This window comes from Hylobates moloch, unplaced genomic scaffold (genome assembly GCF_009828535.3).
Source record: "Hylobates moloch isolate HMO894 unplaced genomic scaffold, HMol_V3 SCAFFOLD_17, whole genome shotgun sequence".
Lineage (NCBI taxonomy): Eukaryota > Metazoa > Chordata > Mammalia > Primates > Hylobatidae > Hylobates > Hylobates moloch.
Genome location: NW_026652292.1, coordinates 31610158 through 31637128, shown reverse-complemented (window position 1 = coordinate 31637128; position 26971 = coordinate 31610158). Strand labels below are relative to the sequence as shown.

The following is a 26971-nucleotide window of genomic DNA, read 5'->3' as shown; positions in this document are numbered from 1 at the left end:
TCTTATATAAAATAAATTAATTAAGGAATTTTGCCTGGATGTCAGTGCCTGCAAAAGGGACTTCAATATTCCCCAGTAGATTACTATAAGGATATCTAAACTCTGGACTAGGGGTTATAGACTACAGATAAAATTGTAAGCCTCCTGCCTCCCACAGTCATAGCATTTCTGAGTTGAAAGTCTCTTTCCTGGTCTTGTAGCCCTGATCCAAGTTGCTAACCCCTCTAGGATTTTACGTTGTCTCAGCATAAGCATGCACCATGAGGAGGAGCTCACTTCCTACCAGAATGGCCCATTTCATCCTTGGCCATAGCAATCTATGGACCAGTGGGCCTTAAAATTAAAAAGCTACTTTGCCTTGTAACATGACTCATTTGTTTTAGCTCTGCCCAGTCATGGGCAATTGGAATGTCCAGTGAGGAACTCCTCTACCATTTTACTGAACCCAAATTTGCCTTAATGTGATTTCCACCAGTTGGAAGGTCTCTCTTCTTGTGCCTTTGGATACATCTTTTTGATGATTGTAGCAGCCTGAATGATTTCAGAGACAGGGCACAAAGCTCCTGAGAGCTAGTACATTGTCCTTCCCAGTCTTAACTTCTCCTTGTCTTCTATATGATCTATATCTTTCCCTTTTCCTCTGACATCTTCCCCCAGATCTGTTATAATTCTTTTAGAAATTAAACACAAATTCCTACATGGAAGGCAGAGGAATTCAGTGAAAAGCAGAGGAACTTGGTCCAATCCTTGACAAGTTTCCACATTTAAAGCCTCATAAATACTATGATTTCCCTGATGGGGGTGGGAGTGTAGAATGACAGACTATAAGTGAGTATTTATTATAAGCGTCAATGTACTGTAAAGCTACTGAATACTTTAACAGTAAATTCTAAAAGACCTCAAGCATCTTAGCTCCTTGTTTTACATCAGAACACATTAAAGAGAGAAGCAGCCTGACTTTTCCAAGGACCACAGGACCAGTTAGAGTTAGAAACAGAACTTAGATTTTCTGACTCAAAATCCCTTGCTCCCTCCACTGTCTCTCTGTTAAACAATGAAATCAATAACATCATCCAGGCAAAGGCCCTAGAATAGCACCCAACATGTATTAGGTGCCGAATTATTATAGGCTGAATAAATATGTGAGTGAACAAATCAATATATGAATGACTAGGACTCATTTTCAATGATGACATTATACAAGTTCCCTCCAAATGTCACCTATGTTTTTAGTCATTCTTTAATTAGCTCCCTATTAAGAAGTTTGCTGGGCTTGTGTTTACTCCACCCCTGACCTTTGGGCACTGTCTCCCATTCCCAGTCAGCACTTGCCAATTGGACCTGACAGTTGACTTTACCCTATTTATCTTGCTCCCTCTGTCTCCATCTCAATCTCAATCAAGATTTTGTAATTCCCCTTTGGTTCCTCCACTCTCAGCCACCCTGGTACCTCTACTCCTAAACAAGGCCCATGCCTTTGACTCAAGTGGATGTGCTTGCTTCTGCTCAAGTTCAGCCTGCCCTAAAAGAGTGATTCCCAAGTGCTTTATTGGATAAACTTCCTTTTCATTCAAGAGCTCCACATGCATGTCTATAAATTGCCATAAGTAATCTCTATCAATTGGCAGAAATCTCGAAGATTTCTTTCTGAATCTGAGTTTATCTGACAATTTGTCAGGACTAAAGACTAACATTGGCCTAATGTCAGTTTATCTGACAATTTGTCAGGACAAAAGACTAACCTTGGGCTAATGTCAGTAAACAAGAAAGAGCTCAGGAACAGAAAACCAAACACCACATGTTCTCACTTATAAGTGGGAGCTGAACGATGAGAACACATGGACACATGGGGCAGTAAGTTGGGGGAACAACACACACTGGGGCCTATCAGGGCGTGGGGAGGGAGAGCATCGGGAAGAATAGCTAATGGATGTTGGACTTAATACCTGGGTGATGGGTTGATCTGTGCAGCAAACCACCATGGCACATGTTTACCCATGTAACAAACCTGCACACCCTGAGCATGTACCCCAGGACTTAAAAGTTGAAGAAAAAAAAAAGAAAACTTCAGTAAATTCATCAATTAGGGATTATACCTGTGGTTCTGGTGTGGACAAGAAATATTTATTATCTTTTTAATCTCCATGTCCTGCTAAATTCATCAGTTAGGATTATACCTGTGATTCTAGTGTGGACAAGAAATATTTATTGTCTTTTTAATCTCCTCATGTCTTGTGATGAATTACCATGTATTACTTTCTCATTTGTTAATTGTGTATCAACCCCCACTTTATTCCACCCAGAATGTAAGTTTCTTCAGAGCATGGACTTGACCTGTTTATATCCACAGCTCTATCATCAGCACCTAAAATACTACTTGGCAAATAGTAGGCAACCAATTGGTATTTATTGAATACTCAGTGAATGAAAGAATAAATGAATGACTCAGAAGCAGAATGGAATTGTGGTTGGAGCACAGCCTTTGGCATCAAAGAGATCTCAGTTCAAGTTTTGGATATGCAACTTCTTAGTTATGAGTCTTCTCTGAATTTCAGTTTCTTCATCAATAAAATAGGGGTAATAATAGTGCGTACCTCATAGGTTCTGGGGAGCATTAAATAAGATAATGCCTGTAAGGCTCTTAGCATGATAGCTGGCATATTTTAAGAACTTAGTAAATGTTGTCTATTATTTTCAGTGAAAGTCCTCAAATGTTGAAGCTTATCAGAGGCAATGGAATTATTTAATATGGCTGGTAGTGATGATTGTACTAAAGACAAATTAGTACAATTAGTCTGTCAGCAAGATTTGATTTAAAGAGTCAGGTTGACAAAAAAATGTATTGGTCACACCCATCATATTTAAAGCACTATACTAGGCTTTCAGGAGAGGGTGGGATGCAAGGATGGATATGACACAGCCCCTTCCCTCTAGGAACACAGAACTGAGAAGACTTACTGTGTGTGCACTGTACCATGCTGAAGATACAGAAATGTGAGGCAATGTTACCTCCCACATCATCCAATTTACTGTCCATGCTCAGCAGAAAATTCTTCTAAAACACTCAGCCTTTGCTCTGAACCCCTATAATGACAAGAAACTCACTGACTTATGAAACAGATGATTCTCTTTGGGAACAGTAATCACCACTAGAATGATCTTAAAATTAGCAGAAATCTACCACCCCATGATTTTTACACATTGATCAAACTTCTGCCTTCTGGGCACCTCTAGAATAAATTCATTTTGCACTCTTCTATCAGAGGTCAGCAAAGTAATGCCTGCAGGCCAGATCCAGCCCATTTATTTATATAAATAAAGTTTTATTGGAACACAGCCAAGCTTATTCGTGTACATGTTGTCTACGGCTGCTTTTGTACTACAGTAACAGAGTACTTGGAACATTTCAGCCTACAAAGCTGAAAATATTTACTATTTGGTTCTTGAAGAAAAACTCTCTCAACTTCTGCTTTATGTGACAGAACTTGAAGATAAACAACATGCTTTTTCCTAAAGTGAGGAGCAGGGAAATGAGCACAGTACTCCAAGTGGGAGCTAATGTAGAATTCACAGAACTAAGTAGTACTATCACCTCCCCTGTTCTGGATGCCATACTTCAAATAATGTGACCAGAGATCAGGTTGGTCTTTGACTGACACACAGTACTCAAGTATATAAAAGATGAAGTCTGTGAGTTATTTCTCCCAGGAGCTTCTATTAAATTATGTCTCCCCACCCCATAATGGTATATCCTCATGTTAGGAAGTATATACACAATTTTACACCTTTTTTGCTTGTCCAGAGCAATCAGGCACAATTTAACACATATTCAAGGGCCATCTTAGGGTCAGATAGAAAAAGGATGGCATGCGCAGCTAGGATTTTGAAGAGAATGTAAAGAGACTCTTTACATGCCCAGGGGTGGGGTTAGAAGAAGAAGGGAATTTGTCACCCCCTATCTGCATAAAGAAGACTGGAGAGGGAAGAATTTTGCCAGGGCCCAGTGATAGCTGGAGTCATGACTGCTTAACTGGTCTTGTGGTAAAAGATACACAACCACGGCTAACACCACTCTCTGAGGCAGGCAGGGAGGGAGGGAAATCGATACCCTGACATGCCCATCTCCATGCTCTACCCACTGTGGGTAGAACCCTACTTGAAGCTGGAGGGCACAGGAGTCAGACTCACAGGGCACAGAGCAGGTAAAGAATAGACGTGGGAGCCAGGGCAGAGGATGACAAGGGCTAAGTGGTAAGCCAAGCATTTCATAAATGCTGAATGAATAATAGATGAACGGACCAAGTGGGCCCAGGGCCTGTCACTCAATAAGTGTTGAACTGCAGAAGTCATCCCTTTATCCCCGCCTGCCCCGAAGCCCTCACTGCTGCTGTCTGCTATTCCAGATGTCCCACCCCCAGCACAGCCCTTGTCCTAGTTCCCCACTCCCTCGCTGACCCCTCAGGGTTTCTGTCAAGAGTGTAAAAACAGTCTGGATCTTATTTGGGAGATGACAGAATGGAACAGGATTTGCTCTGAACAGAACAGGACAACTCTAATCAAAGAGAGAACTTTAAGTTCTAAAATATTTCTTAGAATCTAAAATTTTTTTAAACAGAAAATTTGGTGTCACTGCACCCTATGGAGAACAATGAGTGGCTCCTAAGAAACGTGCCCCAGACATCTGTGTCACAGACTCTGGATCCAGCAGGCCCCTTATTATCAAATGCCTCGGGGCTGGCTGTCTTATGCTCAGATGGCCCTTGTCACATGGCAGCCTTTGATTGATACGCCAACAGCAGCAATGTTGAGAAAGTGGCGTGTGTGTCTGTGTGTGTGTGTGTGTGTGTGTGTGTGAGAGAGAGAGAGAGAGAGAGGTTGCCAATGGCATGAGGCTACTAGTGGCCAACCACAGCTTCCTGCCAGTCACCTCCTCCTCTGTCCATTGAGTCAGCATGGAGAATATTCAGCACTGGCTTCCTCAAGGAATAATCCTGAAGATTCTGGATTTTGAAGACTTAGAAAAATCATTATTTGGTCTGCTACTCTGGTTAGATTATTTGCCTTTGCTTGGAATGGGCAAGACAAAATTGGGCATTAAATTATGAATTGCTGTTCATATATATCAAAGCCCATTTTATTTTATTTTATTTTTTATCATTATTATACTTTAAGTTTTAGGGTACATGTGCACAATGTGCAGGTTTGTTACATATGTATACATGTGCCATGTTGGTGTGCTGCACCCATTAACTCCTCATTTAGCACTAGGTATATCTCCTAATGCTGTCCCTCCCCGCTCCCTCCACCCCACAACAGTCCCCGGAGTGTGATGTTCCCCTTCCTGTGTCCATGTGTTCTCATTGTTCAATTCCCACCTATGAGTGAGAACATGCGGTGTTTGGTTTTTTGTCCTTGCGATAGTTTACTGAGAATGATGGTTTCCAGTTTCATCCATGTCCCTACAAAGGACATGAACTCATCATTTTTTATGGCTGCATAGTATTCCATGGTGTATATGTGCCACATTTTCTTAATCCAGTCTATCGTTTTTGGACATTTGGGTTGGTTCCAAGTCTTTGCTATTGTGAATAGTGCTGCAATAAACATACGTGTGCATGTGTCTTTATAGTAGCATGATTTATAACCCTTTGGGTATATACCCAGTAATGGGATGTCTGGGTCAAATGGTATTTCTAGTTCTAGATCCCTGAGGAACCGCCACACTGACTTCCACAATAGTTGAACTAGTTTACAGTCCCACCAACAGTGTAAAAGTGTTCCTATTTCTCCACATCCTCTCCAGCACCTGTTGTTTCCTGACTTTTTAATGATGGCCATTCTAACTGGTGTGAGATGGTATCTCACTGTGGTTTTGATTTGCATTTCTCTGATGATGGCCAGTGATGATGAGCATTTTTGCATGTGTTTTTTGGCTGCATAAATGTCTTCTTTTGAGAAGTGTCTGTTCATGTCCTTCGCCCACTTTGTGATGGGGTTGTTTGTTTTTTTCTTGTAAATTTGTTTGAGTTCATTGTAGATTCTGGATATTAGCCCTTTGTCAGATGAGTAGGTTGTGAAAATTTTCTCCCATTTTGTAGGTTGCCTGTTCACTTTGAGGGTAGTTTCTTTTGCTGTGCAGAAACTCTTTAGTTTAATTAGATCCCATTTGTCAATTTTGGCTTTTGTTGCCATTTGGTGTTTTAGACATGAAGTCCTTGCCCATGCCTATGTCCTGAATGGTATTGCCTAGGTTTTCTTCTAGGGTTTTTATGGTTTTAGGTCTAACATGTAAGTCTTTAATCCATCGTGAATTAATTTTTGTATAAGGTGTAAGGAAGGGATCCAGTTTCAGCTTTCTACATATGGCTAGCCAGTTTTCCCAGCACCGTTTATTAAATAGGGAATCCTTATCCCATTGCTTGTTTTTGTCAGGTTTGTCAAAGATCAGATAGTTGTAGATATGTGGCATTATTTCTGAGTTCTCTGTTCTGTTCCATTGATCTATGTCTCTGTTGTGGTACCAGTACCATGCTGTTTTGGTTACTGTAGCCTTGTAGTATAGTTTGAAGTCAGGTAGCATGATGCCTCCAGCTTTGTTCTTTTGGCTTAGGATTGACTTGGCGATGCGGGCTCTTTTTTGGTTCCATATGAACTTTAAAGTAGTTTTTTCCAATTCTGTGAAGAAAGTCATTGGTAGCTTGATGGGGATGGCATTGAATCTATAAATTACCTTGGGCAGTATGGCCATTTTCACGATATTGATTCTTCCAACCCATGAGCATGGAATGTTCTTCCATTTGTTTGTATCCTCTTTTATTTCATTGAGCAGTGGTTTGTAGTTCTCCTTGAAGAGGTCCTTCATATCCCTTGTAAGTTGAATTCCTAGGTATTTTATTCTCTTTGAAGCAATTGTGAATGGGAGTCCACTCATTATTTGGCTCTCTGTTTGTCTGTTATTGGTGTACAAGAATGTTTATGATTTTTGTATATTGATTTTGTATCCTGAGACTTTGCTGAAGTTGCTTATCAGCTTAAGGAGATTTTTGGCTGAGACAATGGGGTTTTCTAGATATACAATCATGTCATCTGCAAAGAGGGACAATTTGACTTCCTCTTTTCCTAATTGATTACCCTTTATTTCCTTCTCCTGCCTGATTGCCCTGGCCAGAACTTCCAACACTATGTTGAATAGGAGTGGTGAGAGAGGGCATCCCTGTCTTGTGCCAGTTTTCAAAGGGAATGCTTCCAGTTTTTGCCCATTCAGTATGATATTGGCTGTGGGTTTGTCATAGATAGCTCTTATTATTTTGAGATACATCCCATCAATAGGTAATTTATTGAGAGTTTTTAGCATGAAGTGTTGTTGAATTTTGTCAATGGCCTTTTCTGCATCTATTGAGATAATCATGTGGTTTTTGTCTTTGGTTCTGTTTATATGCTGGATTACATTTATTGATTTGCATATGTTGAACCAGTCTTGCATCCCAGGGATGAAGCCCACTTGATCGTGGTGGATAAGCTTTTTGATGTGCTGCTGGATTCGGTTTGCCAGTATTTTATTGAGGATTCTTGCATCAATGTTCATCAAGGATATTGGTCTGAAATTCTCTTTTTTGGTTATGTCTCTGCCAGGCTTTGGTATCAGGATGATGCTGGCCTCATAAAATGTGTTAGGGAGGATTCCCTCTTTTTCTATTGATTGGAATAGTTTCAGAAGGAATGGTACCAGTTCCTCCTTGTACCTCTGGTAGAATTTGGCTGTGAATCCATCAGGTCCTGGACACTTTTTGGTTGGTAAGCTATTGATTATTGCCACAATTTCAGAGCCTGTTATTGGTCTATTCAGAGATTCAATTTCTTCCTGGTTTAGTCTTGGGAGGGTGTATTTGTCGAGAAACTTATCCATTTCTTCTAGATTTTCTAGTTTATTTGCGTAGAAGTGTTTGTAGTATTCTCTGATGGTAGATTGTATTTCTGTGGGATCGGTGGTGATATCTTTTATCATTTTTTATTGCATCTATTTGACTCTTCTCTCTTTTCTTCTTTATTAGTCTTGCTAGCGATCTATCAATTTTGTTGATCTTTTCAAAAAACCAGCTCCTGGATTCATTAATTTTTTGAAGGGTTTTTTGTGTCTCTATTTCCTTCAGTTCTGCTCTGATTTTAGTTATTTCTTGCCTTCTGCTAGCTTTTGAATGTGTTTGCTTTTTGCTTTTCTAGTTCTTTTAATTGTGATGTTAGGGTGTCAATTTTAGATCTTTCCTGCTTTCTCTTGTGGGCATTTAGTGCTATAAATTTCCCTCTACACACTGCTTTGAATGTGTCCCAGAGATTCTGGTATGTTGTGCCTTTGTTCTCATTGGTTTCAAAGAACATCTTTATTTCTGCCTTCATTTCGTTATGTACCCAGTAGTCATTCAGGAGCAGGTTGTTCAGTTTCCATGTAGTTGAGCAGTTTTGAGTGAGTTTCTTAATCCTGAGTTGTAGTTTGCTTGCACTGTGGTCTGACAGACAGTTTGTTACAATTTCTGTTCTTTTACATTTGCTGAGGAGAGCTTTACTTCCAACTATGTGGTCAATTTTGGAATAGGTGTGGTGTGGTGCTGAAAAAAATGTATATTGTGTTGATTTGGGGTGGAGAGTTCTGTAGATGTCTATTAGGTCTGCTTGGTGCAGAGCTGAGTTCAATTCCTGGGTATCCTTGTTAACTTTCTGTCTCGTTGATCTGTCTAATGTTGACAGTGGGGTGTTAAAATCTCCCATTATTATTGTGTGGGAGTCTAAGTCTCTTTGTAGGTCACCAAGGACTTGCTTTATGAATCTGGGTGCTCCTGTATTGGGTGCATATATATTTCAGATAGTTAGCTCTTCTTGTTGAATTGATCCCTTTACCATTATGTAATGGCCTTCTTTGTCTCTTTTGATCTTTGTTGGTTTAAAGTCTATTTTATTAGAGACTAGGATTGCAACCCCTGTCTTTTATTGTTTTCCATTTGCTTAGTAGAACTTCCTCCATCCCTTTATTTTGAGTCTATGTGTGTCTCTGCACGTGAGATGGGTTTCCTGAATACAGCACACTGATGGGTCTTGACTCCTTATCCAGTTTGCCAGTCTGTGTCTTTTAATTGGAGCATTTAGCCCATTTACATTTAAAGTTAATATTGTTATGTGTGAATTTGATCCTGTCATTATCATGTTAGCTGGTTATTTTGCTCGTTAGTTGATGCAGTTTCTTACTAGCCTCAATGGTCTTTACAATTTGGCATGTTTTTGCAGTGGCTGGTACTGGTTGTTCCCTGTTTAGTGCTTCCTTTAGGAACTCTTGTAAGGCAGGCCTGGTGGTGACAAAATCTCTCAGCATTTGCTTGTCTGTAAAGTATTTTATTTCTCCTTCACTTATGAAGCTTAGTTTGGCTGGATATGAAATTCTGGCTTGAAAATTCTTTTCTTTAAGAAGTTGAATGTTGGCCCCCACTCTCTTCTGGCTTGTAGAGTTTCTGCCGAGAGATCAGCTGTTAGTCTGATGGGCTTCCCTTTGTGGGTAACCCGACCTTTCTCTCTGGCTGCCCTTAACATTTTTTCCTTCATTTCAACTTTGGTGAATCTGGCAATTATGTGTCTTGGGGTTGCTCTTCTCGAGGAGTATCTTTGTGGCATTCTCTGTATTTCCTGAATCTGAATGTTGGCCTGCCTTGCTAGATTGGGGAAGTTCTCCTGGATAATATCTTGAAGAGTGTTTTCCAGCTTGGTTCCATTATCCCCATCACCAATCAGGTACACCAATCAGACGTAGGTTTGGTCTTTTCACATAGTCCCATATTCCTTGGAGGCTTTGTTTCTTTTTATTCTTTTTTCTCTAAACTTCTCTTCTCACTTCATTTCATGCATTTCATCATCCATCACTGATACCCTTTCTTCCAGTTGATCACATCGGCTACTGAGACTTCTGTATTCTTCACGTATTCTCAAAACTTGGCTTTCAGCTCCATCAGCTCCTTTAAGCACTTCTCTGCATTGGTCATTTTAGTTATACATTCATCTAATTTTTTTTTCAAAGTTTTTAACTTCTTTGCCATTGGTTTGAATTTCCTCCTGCAGCTCAGAGTAGTTTGATCATTTGAAGCCTTCTCTCAACTCGTCAAAGTCATTCTCCATCCAGCTTTGTTGCGTTTCCCGTGAGGAACTGCGTTCCTTTGGAGGAGGAGAGGTGCTCTGCTTTTTAGAGTTTCCAGTTTTTCTGTTCTGTTTTCTCCCCATCTTTGTAGTTTTTTCTACTTTTGGTCTTTGATGATGGTGATATACAGATGGGTTTTTGGTGTGGGTGTCCTTTCTGTTTGTTAGTTTTCCTTCTAACAGACAGGACCCTCAGCTGCAGGTCTGTTGGAGTTTGCTAGAGGTCCACTCCAGACCCTGTTTGCCTGGGTGTCAGCAGCGGTGGCTGCAGAACAGCAGATTTTCGTGAACCGCAAATTCAGTTGTCTGATCATTCCTCTGGAAGTTTTGTCTCGGAGGAGTACCTGGCCGAGTGAGGTGTCAGTCTGTCCCTACTGGGGGGTGCCTCCCAGTTAGGCTGCTCGGGGGTCAGGGACCCACTTTTGGAGGCAGTCTGCCTGTTCTCAGATCTCCAGCTGTGTGCTGGGAGAACCACTACTCTCTTTAAAGCTATCTGACAGGGACATTTAAGTCTGCAGAGGTTACTGCTGACTTTGTTTGTCTGTGCCCTGCCCCGAAGCCCATTTTAAAAAGTAGCTGTAGGCTGGGGATGGTGGCTCACACCTATAATCCAGCACTTTGGGAGTCTGAGGCAGGAAGATCACTTGAGGCCAGGAGTTTGAGACCAGCCTGGCCAACATGGCAAAACCCCATCTCTACCAAAAGTACAAAAAATTGGCCAGGTGTGATGACATGTGCCTGTAGTCCCAGCTACTTGGGGCAGGGGGTGGGTAAAATGAGAGAATCACCTGAGCCTGGGGAGGTTGAGATTGCAGTGAGCTGTGATTGTGCCACTGCACTCCAGCCTGAGAGACACAGTAAGACCCCGTCAAAATAAAAAAAAGATCCATACCTCTAACAGTTGTCCCTTCACGCCTCCCAGACCCAGGCCAGTCAGTCCCCAGAGTCTGAAAGTTCTTATACAAAACCCAGAATTCCAGTTCATCTATAACTATGTCAGGATTTGTTAATAAATTTCATTAAGGTCTCCAGGACCAAATTTTCTGAAATCTAATCCCAACTAGGATAACTGGCAAAATTTGAGTAAGCTCTATAGATTAGGTAATAATACTGTATCAATGTTAATTTTCTGATGTTAATTATTGTACTACATTTATGTAGGAGAATTGTCCTTGTTCTTAGGAAAACACACTGAAATATTTAGGGGTAAACATGCATCATGACTGTGACTAATTCAGAAATAATTAGGAAGTAATTTTTATATACAGAGAAGAAAGATTATAAATCAGATGTGGTGAAATAGTAACAATTGAGGTATGTGGGTCGAAGATATATGAGATTTTTTTTTTACTATTTTATAACTTTTCTGCAAGATTAAAATTACTTCAAAATAAAGCTGCCAAAAAACTATTTCCAGAACACTAGAGCTGTCTCATGCCTATCACTGAGGTGCCAATGCTCAGCCATGCTACATACTGCAGAGTGAGCCAGAAATGGAATCTCCTGTTTTGTCATCTTGGAGCTAAAATGAATCATTTCCTCTTTCAGCTAAAGAACTCTCCTATTCATGGAGGCAAACACTGAGGATGCTTTCCACATGAACCCTGAAGGTAAGGGGGACTTGTTCACATGCCCCTTGGTCACACCACCCATCTTCCCCACTGTCCATTTCATCCAGGGCAGGGGCTCAACTATCTTGGTTTACAGAATATCATCTCAAACCAGTCAATGTCTACACTGGCACATTCTGCTGTCTTCAAAGGCTGTTTCAATCTCCCCAGCCTGTCCAGCTCAGAAAACCTGATGTTCATCCTTTTCTGTTTTTCTCAAAGAAAATACCAAAGCTTTTAATAGCTGATATCTCCTAGTGGTGCAATCATGAGAGATTTTTATTTTCTCCTTGTAGTTTTCTGTAATTGAGAGATTATCGACAATGACTATTATGTTACTTTTATAATCAGAGAGAGAAATATTGTGCTTGCTTTTATTTTCTTAAGCAACTCTACATAAATTCTTGCCACAGCTTTCTGGGCCCCATAATGTTACTGCTGTGTCTCCTTCCTCCCAGCCGTCATGGCAGGACTCATGTGTGACAGGCTCTGGGTCTTCCCTCATCTACCAGTGGCAAGGAAACCCCAGGCTGCCAGGGCTGCCTAGCAAATAGATCATGAAGTATTACGACTCCATTTTACAGATGGAGAAACCAAGCCCCCTGACTTGCCTCTGTCTACACTACAGTCAAATGGGATCTGGACCCACTGAGATGAGCTCAACGTGTACGACTTTGAGGCTGTACTCTCTCATTCAGAGGAAGTTAAGGAGCCAGGAAGATAGGAAAACGATGAAGTTATTTGTTGAAGAAAATCCTAGGCAAAATTTTCCTGGGATTTCTTGGGGCCATCTAAGGGAACTTACTAGTCTTCCCACATTGAAACATGATAGCCCCTTGAGAGCCATCATGCTGCTTTGGTGTCAAGAACTGAGCCTGAACTTGCCCTCTGGACCAGGGTTTCTCAGACAACACTGTGGACATTCTGGGTCAGATCGTTTTGGGTTGTGGGGCTCCTCTGTGCATCATTTGATGCTCAGCAGCATTCCTGGTGTCTCCCACTAAATACCAGAAGGACACCACCCCACCCCAGCTCTAACAACCCATGATATCTCCAGACAGTTCCAAGGAGGACAAAACTCCCCCCAACAGAACTAACAATAAAATAATGTTTCCAGGCTTTGCCAAATGTCCTCCGAGTGGGGACAAAATTGTCCTACCAAGAACCACTGCTTTAAGTTGCCTCAGCCCAGCAGGAGCTTTTGTTTTTCATGGAAATCGACTGAAATTTATAGTGTTCAGAATAACATTAGCAAATACTTGCAGAAGAAGTGTCATCAGTCATAAAAACGCTCTGGGTAGAAGAGTAACCCATAGCATAATAGCTCTGCCCAGGAGCATCTGGTAACATTGGAAGTGGTGAATCGACCCATTCAGACTTCTCTGAGTTGCTTTCTCCAGTCTTGGCTTCTATCCCTTGATGCCAAATGCCTCATGCTATCTACTGGAAGGAAAGGCAAATGAAGGAGAACAGGGCAATGCTGAATACTGAGTGGACCTTTCCTTTAAGAGTTTGAAGAGATCAGAAAGCACCCAGTAGTCAGAGCTGTGTTGCAAAGCTCCCGGAAAATTTGGCTGCTACTTTGTATTTGTGTGTATTCATTATTCATAGACATGTATTCAAAGACAACATTATTGCTCAAAAGATTTGAGACATACTCTCCACTTCACTTTATAGAATTTTAACTTTTTATAGCAAACAAGTCACCATTCTAAAGAGTGGCTTAACCAGAAATCCTTTTTTTAAAAAAATTAACCAAATAGTACAGAGTAGACAAGGTGGTGGTAGAGATTTATCTGTGGTAGCAATTGGCAAATCAAGGCCCTAAAAGGAAATTCCAAAGCCCTAGGGTTTGTACACACACTTCCTATTCATCTTTAAGTGCACCTCAAGGACCTTTTATTCCTCTGATTCATCTCCCCTGACCCCTGCACCCAGCCTCCATCATCCTCCACCCTTTCCCAAACTGGTGTTTGGATTACAAAGATACTTCTGATTCCAGTGGATATCTGTGAAATCACAGGCAGGAACTTGAAAGCAGTTACATGGTCATCCAAGAGAAACAGAAACACAGCTTAGTTTCAGGGTGAAAAGAACATCCAGAGAGCAATATTCATAGAAGAATCCGGAGTGGGGAACCTCCTTAAAAGAGGGGATTAAAAATTAAGAGTAAAATTGCAATTCCTGTCCAAGACTCAACCCAAAGTGCCACAGTCCATTTTGCAGCCTTCAATATGACGTCTGGTCTCTCTAACTTAATTGTTAACTTTCCAGTCCTGTCCCAGTGGTAATCATCACTCCCTCACAATCACTCCCTCATGCCCCATACCCACCCAGGGTGGAACAAACTGTCTCTCTGCCTGGCATGCCAGGTTCTTTTGCAAGAACCCTGGCATCCTTCAGGCTCTGCCCATTCCAACTCTCCCACCTCCAGCCCTTTCCCAGGCTCCCATCCGCACACTTCTGCCCTTAACTCTCTCCAGACTGCAAGAGGCCAGGAGGAGCTTAGAAGAAGCCCAGAGTCCTCAGGAGGATGTGTCCACTCATAGGGTGTGCTTTGAAGTTCATTTAAAGCTCTATACTTGTAATCTTTTCCCCCACTACTTACCTGTTAGAGTTTCTCAAATTCCTATCATTTGAGCCTCTGCTTTGACTAAATTGTGACATTACTCAAAACCTACACATGTACCTAAGGGAGAAAGGCCTTAATTTATGGATATCAATTTGTTTATGAGATTGTCTTGCTGGTGCTTCTCTAAGAAGAGAGCCTTGGGATTGGGACACAGGACAAATTAATTTTGATTGCAATGGAGAGACTGAAATGATTGGGATATTGAGTTCTAGACCCGTACTCTCTGATACACAAGCCACTAGCTACTTGTAGCAGTTTAAATATAAATAAATTGAAATTAAATAATATTAAAAATTCCATGCCTCAGTCACATTGAGTACATTTCAAATGTTTGCCAGCCTCTTGTGGCTTGTGGCTACCACCACCAGACAAAGGAAATCCACTGGACATTTCTATCATGACAGAAAGTTCTGAAGAGCATGTCTCAAGACAGAGGCTGGTACTTCCAGCAACGAGTTCTGGAAAAGAGATGCAGCCCAACATCACCAGCTTTGTGGGCAGGGATAGAGAATAGTAGAAGGAACCGAATTCCAAAAAGGAAGGGAGCCAAAGCTCAGGCCCAGCCCTGAGCAAACATGCATCTGCCCCACCCAAACTCTTTATGTTAATAAATGGAAAGAGAGGAGCCACTGGGGTCGGCTTTGTAGCCCATTTCCTCCATTGGATGGCCTCTGAGTTCTGTGGGCTTCTGATGAAGCAGAAGACCCCATCCTGAATCCTGAGGCAAGAGGGACTCAGAGTTTCACTCACATACGGGAGCCACTGGGCTTCCAGACAAAGGAAAATCTCCACCCTGGTGACACAAGGAGTCAGACAGTCCCCCGGAGCCCAATTAGAGCAATGAGTTTCCAAGTCAAAAGACATTTCAAGGAAGAGGAGCATCTTCTCCATCTGAAATTAGGCCTCCACTCAGAAAAATCCGAGGAGCTTGGAGGGTTCCAAGGAGCAATTGTAACCCCAACTGATGATGGTGGAGTATTTATCAAGCCTTGCCAATGACAGTGGTTCACACTTCAATAGCACTTTGCAGCCATGTGGCACACTTGCACAAAAATATCATTTATTTCATCCTCACAACAGTTGACTGAGGAAAGCAGGGCACATGTGACCCTCTTGACACTTTACATTAAAAGATACTCATGCTCAGAAAGAGGAAAAGACATGCCAAATTCAATGTGGCTGATGAATGACAGGACCAGCTCTAGAAACAAACCACCTATTTTGTCTCTCTCAAGTGATGGGGTTACTTGGTACCTGTCCAAGTCCCTAAATGTGTCAGCTCCAAAGTGTGTGCCTGCTCATGGATCATGCTGCAAAGTCAGTTCACATCCAACTCCAAGCTGACAACCGAGCCCTTGAAGACTTCTGTTAGGCCTTGATGTCAAGAACATTCCTAAACCAATCACAGGCAGAAAGCAAGTGAGATCACCATGATTAGCTTAGACTGATACCTCCTCATCCCCTGGGGCTAGATGCCTGATACCTAACAAAACAGGACACCTAATAAAAATGAAGGGAGAAGTGGGTGTTGGAGAAGCAACCAGCAGTGTCTGCCGGACCTAGCTATATTCAGGGCTATGATAGAGAAATAAGAGGGGCTTTCTACTCCTCCTTCTCCTGAAGCAGCCTCCCCAGGCAACCCTTCCTGGCCTCCTAGGCCAGGTCAAATCTGCCCACTATTGGTTCTCATGGTACCTGCAGGGTTCCTCCTTAGCACTTGCATCATTTACACTGAAGTGCTTTATTAGTTCCTCTCTTCAGGAGACTGGAAGTACTAGGAGGTTTGTTTCAGCACAACATTGTATTCTTAGGACCCTAACCCTGCATCACAGATGCTCAGTTGATATTTGTTGAAGGATTAACAGAGGATGGATGGATGGATGGATGGACGGACAGGTGGATAAATGGGTGGGTGGGTTGATGGATTGATGGAAAGAGTTTTGCATTAAGCATGGGAGATATGAAAGAAACAAACACAGAGCAATGAGCTTCTAGCCTGAGATGGGGTGGGGGTAAAGAGAAAGATAGGTCAAGATTCATTATCAGTGCTATGGTAAGGTATGGTAAGGTCAGGTTCTGGGTGTTTTGTAGACAGGGCATGACCCAGCTTTGGAAAACCCAGGGATGTCCATGCCTGAAAGAGGGTAATCTGAAACTGAGCATGAGAAGCAGCCCAGCTTTCTACTGGGGGACAATGTGGCAATTCCTGTTGTTTCTGAAACAGTATGGAGAAATCACATTTTTCTGGCAGCTATATTCCTGCAATAGAAAGACACCAATTTTTGTGGGAAAAAAGACTTTAATAGGCCACATGGTGGGAAGGCTAAGATCCCCCATGGGGTTGACTTTGAGGAACACTAAATGGTTACATGTCTCTAGAAATCAGCATACCATTTGGTGAGTGAGATACGCAAGCTGATGCTGATTGCAGGATTCCTGGGGACTACAGAGAGAATTTTATTTTATTTTAGAGGGGGTTTTAGAGAGGTGTGAGGAAAGAAAAGGGGCAAGATATGACAACTGATAGGGGAGGAACTTTGAGGGCAAATACAGAGATGCCTAATAAGGAATTTTGCCAAGTGTCTGCTATGAAATGTGCTGTAGAGCCCCTCACTCCTGTCTACTCACAATATCCTTGCTCTTATTTTTTTAATTATACTTTAAGTTCTAGGATACATGTGCACAATGTGCAGGTTTGTTACATATGTATACATGTGCCATGTTGGTGTGCTGCACCCATTAACTCATCATTTACACTAGGTATATCTCCTAATGCTATCCCTCCCCCTTCCCCCCACCCCACTACAGGCCCCAGTGTGTGATGTTCCCCACCCTGTGTCCAAGTGTTCTCGTTGTTCACTTCCCACCTGTGAATGATAACATGCGGTGTTTGGTTTTCTGTCCTTGCGACAGTTTGCTGAGAATGTTGGTTTCCAGCTTCATCCATGTCCCTAGAAAAGACATGAACTCATTTTTATGGCTGCATAGTATTCCATGGTGTATATGTGCCACATTTTCTTAATCCAGTCTATCATTGATGGACATTTGGGTTGGCTCCAAGTCCTTGCTATTGTGAATAGTGCCGCAATAAATATATGTGTGCATGTGTCTTTATAGCAGCATGATTTATAATCCTTTGGGTATATACCCAGTAATGGGATGGCTGGGTCAAATGGTATTTCTAGTTCTAGATTCTGGAGGAATTGCCACACTGACTTCCACAATGGTTGAACTAGTTTACAGTCCCACCAACAGTGTAAAAGTGTTCCTATTTCTCCACATCCTCTCCAGCACCTGTTTTCCTGACTTTTTAATGATGGCCATTCTAACTAGTGTGAGATGGTATCTCATTGTGGTTTTGATTTGCATTTCTCTGATGGCCAGTGATGATGAGCATTTTTTCATGTGTTTGTTGGCTGCATAAATGTCTTCTTCGAGAAGTGTCGGTTCATATCCTTTGCCAACTTTTTGATGAGGTTGTTTGATTTTTTCTTGTAAATTTGTTTAAGTTCTTTGTAGATTCTGGATATTAGCCCTTTGTCAGATGGGTAGATTGTAAAAATTTTCTCCTATTCCATAGGTTGCCAGTTCACTCTGATGGTAGTTTCTTTTGCTGTGCAGAAGCTCTTTAGTTTAATTAGACCCCATTTGTCAATTTTGGCTTTTGTTGCCATTGCTTTTGGTGTTTCAGTCATGAAGTCCTTCCATATGCCTATGTCCTGAATGGTATTGCCTAGATTTTCTTCTAGGGTTTTTATGGTTTTAGGTCTAACATTTAAGTCTTTAATCCATCTTGAGTTAATTTTTGTATAAGGTGTAAGGAAGGGATCCAGTTTCAGCTTTCTACATATGGCTAGCCAGTTTTCCCAGCACCATTTATTAAATAGGGCATCCTTTCCCCATTTCTTGTTTTTATCATCCCTTTATCTTGTTTTTATCAGGTTTGTCAAAGATCAGATGGTTGTAGATGTGTGATATTATTTCTGAGGGCTCTGTTCTGTTCCATTGGTCTATATCTCTGTTTTGGCACCAGTACCATGCTGTTTTGGTTACTGTAGCCTTGTAGTATAGTTTGAAGTCAGGTAGTGTGATGCCTCCAGGTTTGTTCTTTTGGCTTGGGATTGTCTTGGCAATGCGGGCTCTTTTTTTGGTTCCATATGAACTTTAAAATAATTTTTTCCAATTCTGTGAAGAAAGTCATTGGTAGCTTGATGGGGATGGCACTGAATCTATAAATTACCTTGGGCAGTATGGCCATTTTCACGATGTTGATTATTCCTATCCATGAGCATGGAATGTTCTTCCATTTGTTTATGTCCTCTTATATTTCATTGAGCAGTGGTTTGTAGTCCTCCATGAAGAGGTCCTTCACATCCCTTGTGAGTTGGATTCCTAGATATTTTATTATCTTTGAAGCAATTGTGAATGGGAGTTCACTCATGATTTGGCTCTCTGTTATTGGTGTATAAGAATGCTTGTGATTTTTGCAAATTGATTTTGTATCTTGAGACTTGCTGAAGTTGCTTATCAACTTAAGGAGATTTTGGGCTGAGAAGATGGGGTTTTCTAAATATACAATCATGTCATCTGCAAACAGGGATAATTTGACTTCCTCTTTTCCTAATTAAATACCCTTTATTTCTTTCTCCTGCCTGATTGCTGTGGCCAGAACTTCCAACACTATGTTGAATAGGAGTGGTGAGAGAGGGCATCCCTGTCTTGTGCCAGTTTTCAAAGGGAATGCTTCCAGTTTTTGCCCATTCAGTATGATATTTGCTGTGGGTTTGTCATAAATAGCTCTTGTTATTTTGAGATTTGTTTCATCAATACCTAGTTTATTGAGAGTTTTTAGCATGAAGGGGTGTTAAATTTTGTCAAAGGCCTTTTCTGCATCTATTGAGATGATCATGTAGTTTTTGTCTTTGGTTCTGTTTATATAATGGATTACATTTATTGATTTGCATATGTTGGACCAGCCTTGCATCCCAGGGATGAAGCCAACTTGATTGTGGTGGATAAGCTTTCTGATGTGCTGCTGGATTCAGTTTGCCAGTATTTTACTGAAGATTTTTGCATTGATGTTCATCAGGTATATTGGTCTAAAATTCTCTTTTTTGGTTGTGTCTCTGCCAGGCTTTGGTATCAGGATGGTGCTGGCCTCATGAAATGAGTTAGGGAGGATACCCTCTTTTTCTATTGATTGGAATAGTTTAGAAGGAATGGTACCAGCTCCTCTTTGTACCTCTGGTAGACTCGGCTGTGAGTCCATCTGGTCCTGGACTTTTTTTGCTTGGTAGGCTATTAATTGTTGCCTCAATTTCAGAGCCTGTTATTGGTCTATTCAGGGATTCAACTTCTTCCTGGCTGAGTCTTGGGAGGGTGTGTATGTCCAGGAATTTATCCATTTCTTCTAGATTTTCTAGTTTATTTGCATAGAGTTGTTTATAGTATTCTCTGATGGTAGTTTGTATTTCTGTGGGATTGGTGGTGATATCCCTTTATCATTTTTTATTGCATCTATTTAATTTTTCTCTCTTTTCTTCTTTATTAGTCTTGCTAGTGGTCTATCAATTTTGTTGATCTTTTCAAAAAACCAGCTCCTGGATTCATTGATGTTTTGAAGGGTTTTTTATGTCTCTATCTCCTTCAGTTCTGCTCTGATCTTAGTTATTTCTTGCCTTCTGCTTGCTTTTGAATGTGTTTCCTCTTGCTTCTCTAGTTCTTTTAATTGTGATGTTAGGGTGTCGATTTTAGATCTTTCCTGCTTTCTCCTGTGGGCATTTAGTGCTATAAATTTGACTCTACACACTGCTTTAAATGTGTCCCAGAGATTCTGATATGTTGTGCCTTTGTTCTCATTGGTTTCAAAGAACATCTTTATTTCTGCCTTCATTTTATTATGTATCCAGTAGTCATTCAAGAGCAGGTTGTTCAGTTTCCATGTAGTTGTGCAGTTTTGAGTGAGTTTCTTAACCCTGAGTTGTAGTTTGATTGCACCGTGGTCTGAGAGACAGTTTGTTATAATTTCTGTTCTTTCACATTTGCTGAGGAGTGCTTTACTTCCACCTATGTGGTCAATTTTGGAATAAGTGTGATGTGGTGCTGAGAAGAATGTATATTGTGTTGATTTGGGGTGGAGAGTTCTGTTGATGTCTATTAGGTCTACTTGCTGCAGAGCTGAGTTTAAGTTCTGGATATCCTTGTTAACTCTCTGTGTCGTCGATCTGTCTAATGTTGACAGTGGGGTGTTAAAGTCCCCCATTATTATTGTGTGGGAGTCTAAGTCTCTGTATAGGTCTCTAAGGACTTGCTTTATGAATCTGGGTGCTCCTGTATTGGGTGCATATATATTTAGGATAGTTAGCTTTTCTTGTTGAATTGATCCCTTTACCATTATGTAATGGCCTTCTTTGTCTCTTTTGATCTTTGTTGGTTTAAAGTCTGTTTCCTCAGAGAGTAGGATTACAACGCCTGGTTTTTTTTTGTTTTCCATTTGCTTGGTAGATCTTCCTTCATCCCTTTATTTTGAGCCTATATGTATCTCTGCCTGTGAGATGGGTCTTCTGAATACAGCACACTGATGGGTCTTGACTCTTTATCCAATTTGCCAGTCTGTGTCTTTTAATTGGAGCATTTATCCCATTTACATTTAAGGTTAATATTGTTATGTGTGAATTTGATCCTGTCATTATGATGTTAGCTGGTTATTTTGCTCATTAGTTGTTGTAGTTTCTTCCTAGCATCGATGATCTTTACAATTTGGCATGTTTTTGCAGTGGCTGGTACCAGTTGTTCTTTTCCATGTTTAGTGCTTCCTTCAGGAGCTCTTGTAAGGCAGGCCTGTGGTGACAAAATCTCTCAGCATTTGCTTGTCTGTAAAGGATTTTATTTATTTCTCCTTCACTTATGAAGCTTAGTTTGTCTGGATATGAAATTCTGGGTTTAAAATGCTTTTCTTTAAGAATGTTGAACATTGGCTCCTACTGTCTTCTGGCTTGTAGAGTTTCTGCCGAGAGATCAGCTGTTAGTCTGATGGGCTTCCCTTTGTGGGTAACCCGACCTTTCTCCCTGACTGCCCTTAACGTTTTTTCATTTCAACTTTGATGAATCTGACAATTATGTGTCTTGGAGTTGCTCTTCTCGAGGAGTATCTTTGTGGCATTCTCTGTATTTCCTGAATTTGAATGTTGGCCTGCCTTGCTAGGTTGTGGAAGTTCTCCTGGATAGTATCCTCAAGAGGGTTTTCCAACTTGGTTCCATTCTCCCCATCACTTTCAGGTACACCAATCAGACGTAGATTTGGTCTTTTCACATAGTCCCGTATTTCTTGGAGGCTTTGTTTGTTTCTTTTTACTCTTTTTTCTCTAAACTTCTCTTCTCACTTCATTTCATTCGTCTGATCTTCAATCACTGATACACTTTCTTCCACTTGACTGAATCGGCTACTGAAGTTTGTGCATTCGTCATGTAGTTCTTGTGCCATGGCTTTCAGCTCCATCAGGTCGTTTAAGGTCTTCTCTATGCTGTTTATTCTAGTTGGCCATTCATCTAATCTTTTTCAAGGTTTTTAGCTTCTTTGCAATGGGTTTGAACATCCTCCTTTAGCTCAGAGAAGTTTGTTATTACCGATCATCTGAAGCCTACTTCTGTCAACTCGTCAATGTCATTCCCTTTCCAGCTTTGTTCCATTGGTGAGGAGCTGCATTTCTTTGGAGGAGAAGAGGCGCTCGGATTTTTAGAATTTGCAGCTTTTCTGCTCTGGTTTCTCCCCATCTTTGTGGTTTTATCTAGCTTTGCTCTTTGATGATGGTGATGTACAGATGGAGTTTTGGTGTGGATGTCCTTTCTGTTTGTTAGTTTTCCTTCTAACAGTCAGGACCCTCAGCTGCAGGTCTGTTGGAGTTTACTGGAGGTCCACTCCAGACGCTGTTTGCCTGAGTGTCAGCAGTAGAGGCTGCAGAACAGCAAATATTGCAGAATGGCAAATGTTGCTGCCTGATCCTTCCTCTGGAAGCTTCATCTCAGAGGGGCACCTGGCTGTATGAGGTGTCCATCGGCTCCTACTGGGAGTTGTCTCCCAGTTAGGCTACTCGGGGGTCAGGGGCCCACTTGAGGAGGCAGTCTGTCCATTCTCAGATCTCAAACTCCATGCTGGGAGAACCACTACTTTCTTCAAAGCTGTCAGACAGGAACCTTTAAGTCTGCAGAAGTTTCTGCTGCCTTTTGTTCAGCTATGCCCTGCCCCCAGAGGTGGAGTCTACAAAGACAGGCAGGCCTCCTTGAGCAGTGGTGGGCTCCACCCAGTTCAAGCTTCCCAGCCTCTTTGTTTACCTAGTCAAGCCTCAGCAATGGCGGACGCCCCTCCCCAAGCCTCGCTGCCGCCTTGCAGTTCTATCTCGGACTGCTGTGCTAGCAGTGAGCAAGGCTCTGTGGGCATAGGACCCTCTGAGCCAGGTGCAGGATATAATCTTCTGGTGTGCCATTTGCTAAGACCATTGGAAAAGCGCAGTATTAGGGTGGAAGTGTCCCAATTTTCCAGGTACCATCTGTCACGGCTTCCCTTGGCTAGTAAAGGGAATTCCCCGAACCCTTGCACTTCCCAGGTGAGGCAATGCCCCACCCTGCTTCGGCTGACACTCCATGGGCTGCATCCACTGTCCAACAAGCCCCAGTGAGGTGAACCCGGTACCTCAGTTGGAAATGCAGAAATCCCCCATCTTCTGCATTGCTCATGCTGGGAGCTGTGGACTGGAGCTGTTCCTATTTGGCCATCTTGTAACCCCTATCCTTGCGCTTATTAATACCTCAAGTGACATACAGTTCAGTGTGCCCTACATGTGGGTGGAGGGTGAGACCAAAGGCTGCCATTTAGAGGCAGTCCTGCCTGGTTACTCATACTTCATTCTGTAAGGAGCTAAGTGCTACTGTGTTCTCAGAACATTTGTGCTAAGCAGGAAACCCCTCTTTTGAACTGTACAGGATATAAAAGTGAACATGATCTATTGCTCTTCCCATACTGACCCACTAGCCTCACTTGGGCTCTGTTTGCCTGGGCACATGCACTTATAGAGCTTTAAAAAAAAAAGGAAAATATTATAATAGGATCTTTTAGGCAATCAAGGACATTCAAAAATACATTCAGGTGTTTGTCAGCCCTTCTGCTTAGGCACACACATGAAAGCATCCCAAGCCATTTATATTTTGACTTGCAAATAAACTGACAATTGCTATAATTGAGAGTATCAGCAAAGCATCAAACTTCCCTTCCAAATTCTATTGTTCTTATGATAATATTAATTTCTGTCTCCCAAACTGAGTATAGAGGCATGGATATGTGACAATAGGATGTTTTCTAGGCCAAGGATGAAAAACCATCATGGGTAAACTACTAAGAAGAGTGTTTACACAGATAAAGAGAAATTGACTAACATTTTTAGTTTTGACTTCCCAATCTCTTTTTTTAAACATTAGTGGTTTCAGAGAGGAATGTTTGGAAGACACACCATTGATTATATGCTGTACAAAGTGATGCTCTTTTTTATTGTAAAGCAGTGAGTCAATGAAGATTTACTGGGATCTGCCAAGCTAATATCCTAGTAGCCAAATGTGCAGACATTTGCAGAAGCCCACTCTACTTCCATTGGCCCAGGAAGCCTAGCAACCAATGGGGAGTTAGCTGTACCCTTCCTTTGCTGATATGCACTAGTGGCATGGAGGACTTATTAAGCAATAGAGAGATCCTTTTATAATTGACAATAGCACTTGCCTTTTAAGATGTTAAACATACTATACCATATTTTTCTAAGTTCAGTAGTCTTACTTTGGGACACAGAAATGCATCACTATTTAAAACTCACCTATCCAGCAACCTTAACTATCTGGAACATATATGAGATCCAGGAAGCAAGGTAAATAGGTTTTTGAGCAAAATAGATACAACAAAATCTATTTACCTACAGGTTTGGTAGGAAATTCCTTCAGTCATCACTCAGAACTTAGTTATTCTTATCTGAAATCACCTTAATTTTCTAAAATTTAATTATTGGGTTTTTTAATTCATATCAGATCAGAAGCAACAATAGAGTGGAAGGGGCTAGAAGAAACTATCTTGAGCCATCTAGAAGGGAGTCAGCTAACAAAAGTGAGAACTATTAGCTGTTAAATTGAATGTAAAGAAAAATATATTAAAAAAGAAAAAAGCACTTTGGGATGCCAAGGCAGGTGGATCACCTGAAGTCAGGAGTTCGAGACCAGCCTGACCAATATGGTGAAATCCCATCTCTACTAAAAACACAAAAATTAGCTGAGCATAGTGGTATGTGCCTGTAGTCCCAGCTATTCAGGAGGCTAAGACAGGAGAATTTCTGGAACCCAAGACGGGGCCACTGCACTTCAGCCTGGGCAGCAGAGCAAGACTCTGTCAGAAAGAAAGAAAGAGAAAGAAAGAAAGAAAGAAAGAAAGAAAGAAAGAAAGAAAGAAAGAAAAGAAAGAAAAGAAAAGAAAGAAAAGAAACAGAGAAAAAGGAAGGAAGGAAGGAAGGTAGGAAGGGAGAAAGACAGAAAAGAGAGAGAAAGAAAAGAAGGAAAGAAAGAAGACATTAAAAACAAAAGGAGAGAGGAGAGATGGGCAAAAGGATGGAGGGAGGGAAGGAGGCTATAAAAAGAAGACTCAGAAACTTAAAATGCTCAAGTCCTAGGCATTTGATTTTGGCAACAAGCCCTTGATCTGTAGGAGCAGCTGAGCATATCATATATCCACCATATCACACCATAATTTTTATATTCATAAATGACCCCGGTATTCCATAAAAAGTTTCAATTAGGAAGTCAGAGAAGGGCCTCATTTTTTAGAAGTGTGCACCCAATTGATTAAAATATAAAAGTTTGGCCGGGCATGGTGGCTTACATCTGTAATCACAGCATTTTGGGAGGCCACGGCGGGTGGATCACGAGGTCAAGAGATGGAGACCATCCTCGCCAACAGGGTGAAACCCCGTCTCTACTAAAAAAACAAAAAAATTAGCTGGGCGTGGTGGTGCACACCTATAATCCCAGCTACTCCAGAGATTGAGGCAGGAGAATCATTTGAACCCTGGAGGCGAAGGTTAAAGTAAGCCGAGATCGTGCCACTGTACTCAAGCCAGGGTGACAGAGCAAGACTCCATCTAAAAAAAAAAATCTATCTATCTATCTATCTATCTATATATATATATATATGTTTTCATAGATATATATATGTTTTCATTCCTGAAAGGGTGTATTTTAGATATTTAGACATGATGATGCCAGAAAAATATGTTTTAATTGTGTGCGTTTATGAAGGAAAAGGAAGAATGGGCTGAGAATTATTATTGCCTTGCTAGTTGAAGATTTCACAATGGAGGTTGTGCCAGTTCTTGACAGTCTCCACATTTCCTTGATTTCTGATACTGCAATTTTTATTCACTTCAGCTATTAGCCCAACCACCTTGCAGCCACAACTCAGTGGGCTTTGTCACCCATCTGCCCTTGAGTTCAAATTAATGCACACAAAGAGGTTACTGGAGGAATCAAGAAGGTCTCAGAACCTATCCCTTAGTAATATGGAAAGCCTATTGATTAATGGAAAAGAGTTGCACAACTCAAGGCCGAGTGCTGTTTCCATGGATCTGTACATGAGAATAGTGCATTCTATATGACTTTATAAAAATAGTCACCCAACAGGTGTTGTTGAACACCTGTAGACATGTTTACAGGTGACAGTGTAGGGGGCTGAATATGTAGACGAAGCCAAACTGAGATTATTCGGGAACTTTGATGATGGTATTCCAGATGGGACAATGGCAGTGGGTCAGGCGTTGGAGGCTTCCGTCTTAATCACTGCTCTTCTACTTGGTTAAATGTAGTAGTTACCATCTATACTAGGCTGTACTGGTTGTCTCTGGATTGTCCCTAGATTTGCCCAACTAAATAAAGCTAGCCATTATAACACCCAGCCTCTTAGCTCAGAGCACAACAACCAAAGGTTTATTTCTCACCCATGTGACAGTTTGCTGGGGGTCAGCATGAACTCAAGAGCCTTTCATCTATTGGCTGTACTGAGCTTTTAGGACCTCACAGTCCTCAATTTCATCTTCTTCAGGCCAGTAATGGAGGAGAGAGAAATAGAGGGGAGAATACATAAAAAGCTTTAAAGACCAGGACCAGGCTAGAAGTACAGTCATGCATCGCTTGACAATGGGGATACTTTTTGAGAAATGCATCCTTAGGTGATCTTGTTGTTGCTTGAACATCATAAAGTGTACTTACACAAACCTAGATGGGATAGTCTGCTGCACACCTAGGCTATATGGGATAGGCCATTGCTCCTAGGCTACAATCCTATACAACATTTTACTTTACCGAATACTACAGGCAATTGTAACACAATGGTAAGTATTTGTGTATCTAAACATAGGAAAGGTATAGTAAAAACACAGTATAAAAGATTTTTTAAAATGGTACACCTGTATGGGGTACTTACCATGAATAAAGCTTGCAGGACTGGGAGTTGCTCTGGGTGAGTCAGTGAATGAGT

The 26971-nt window shown here is 41.3% G+C and overlaps 1 protein-coding gene across 1 annotated transcript in view; it reads left to right on the top strand.

Annotated features, from left to right (window-relative positions):
- PRLR (prolactin receptor) overlaps nt 1–26971 on the top strand; it is a 177536-nt gene that overhangs the window by 107702 nt on the left and 42863 nt on the right. The window contains exon 3 of the mRNA XM_058430249.1: nt 11722–11783. The gene's annotated coding sequence lies outside the window, so the exon portion shown is untranslated. The remainder of the gene's footprint in view (nt 1–11721; nt 11784–26971) is intronic.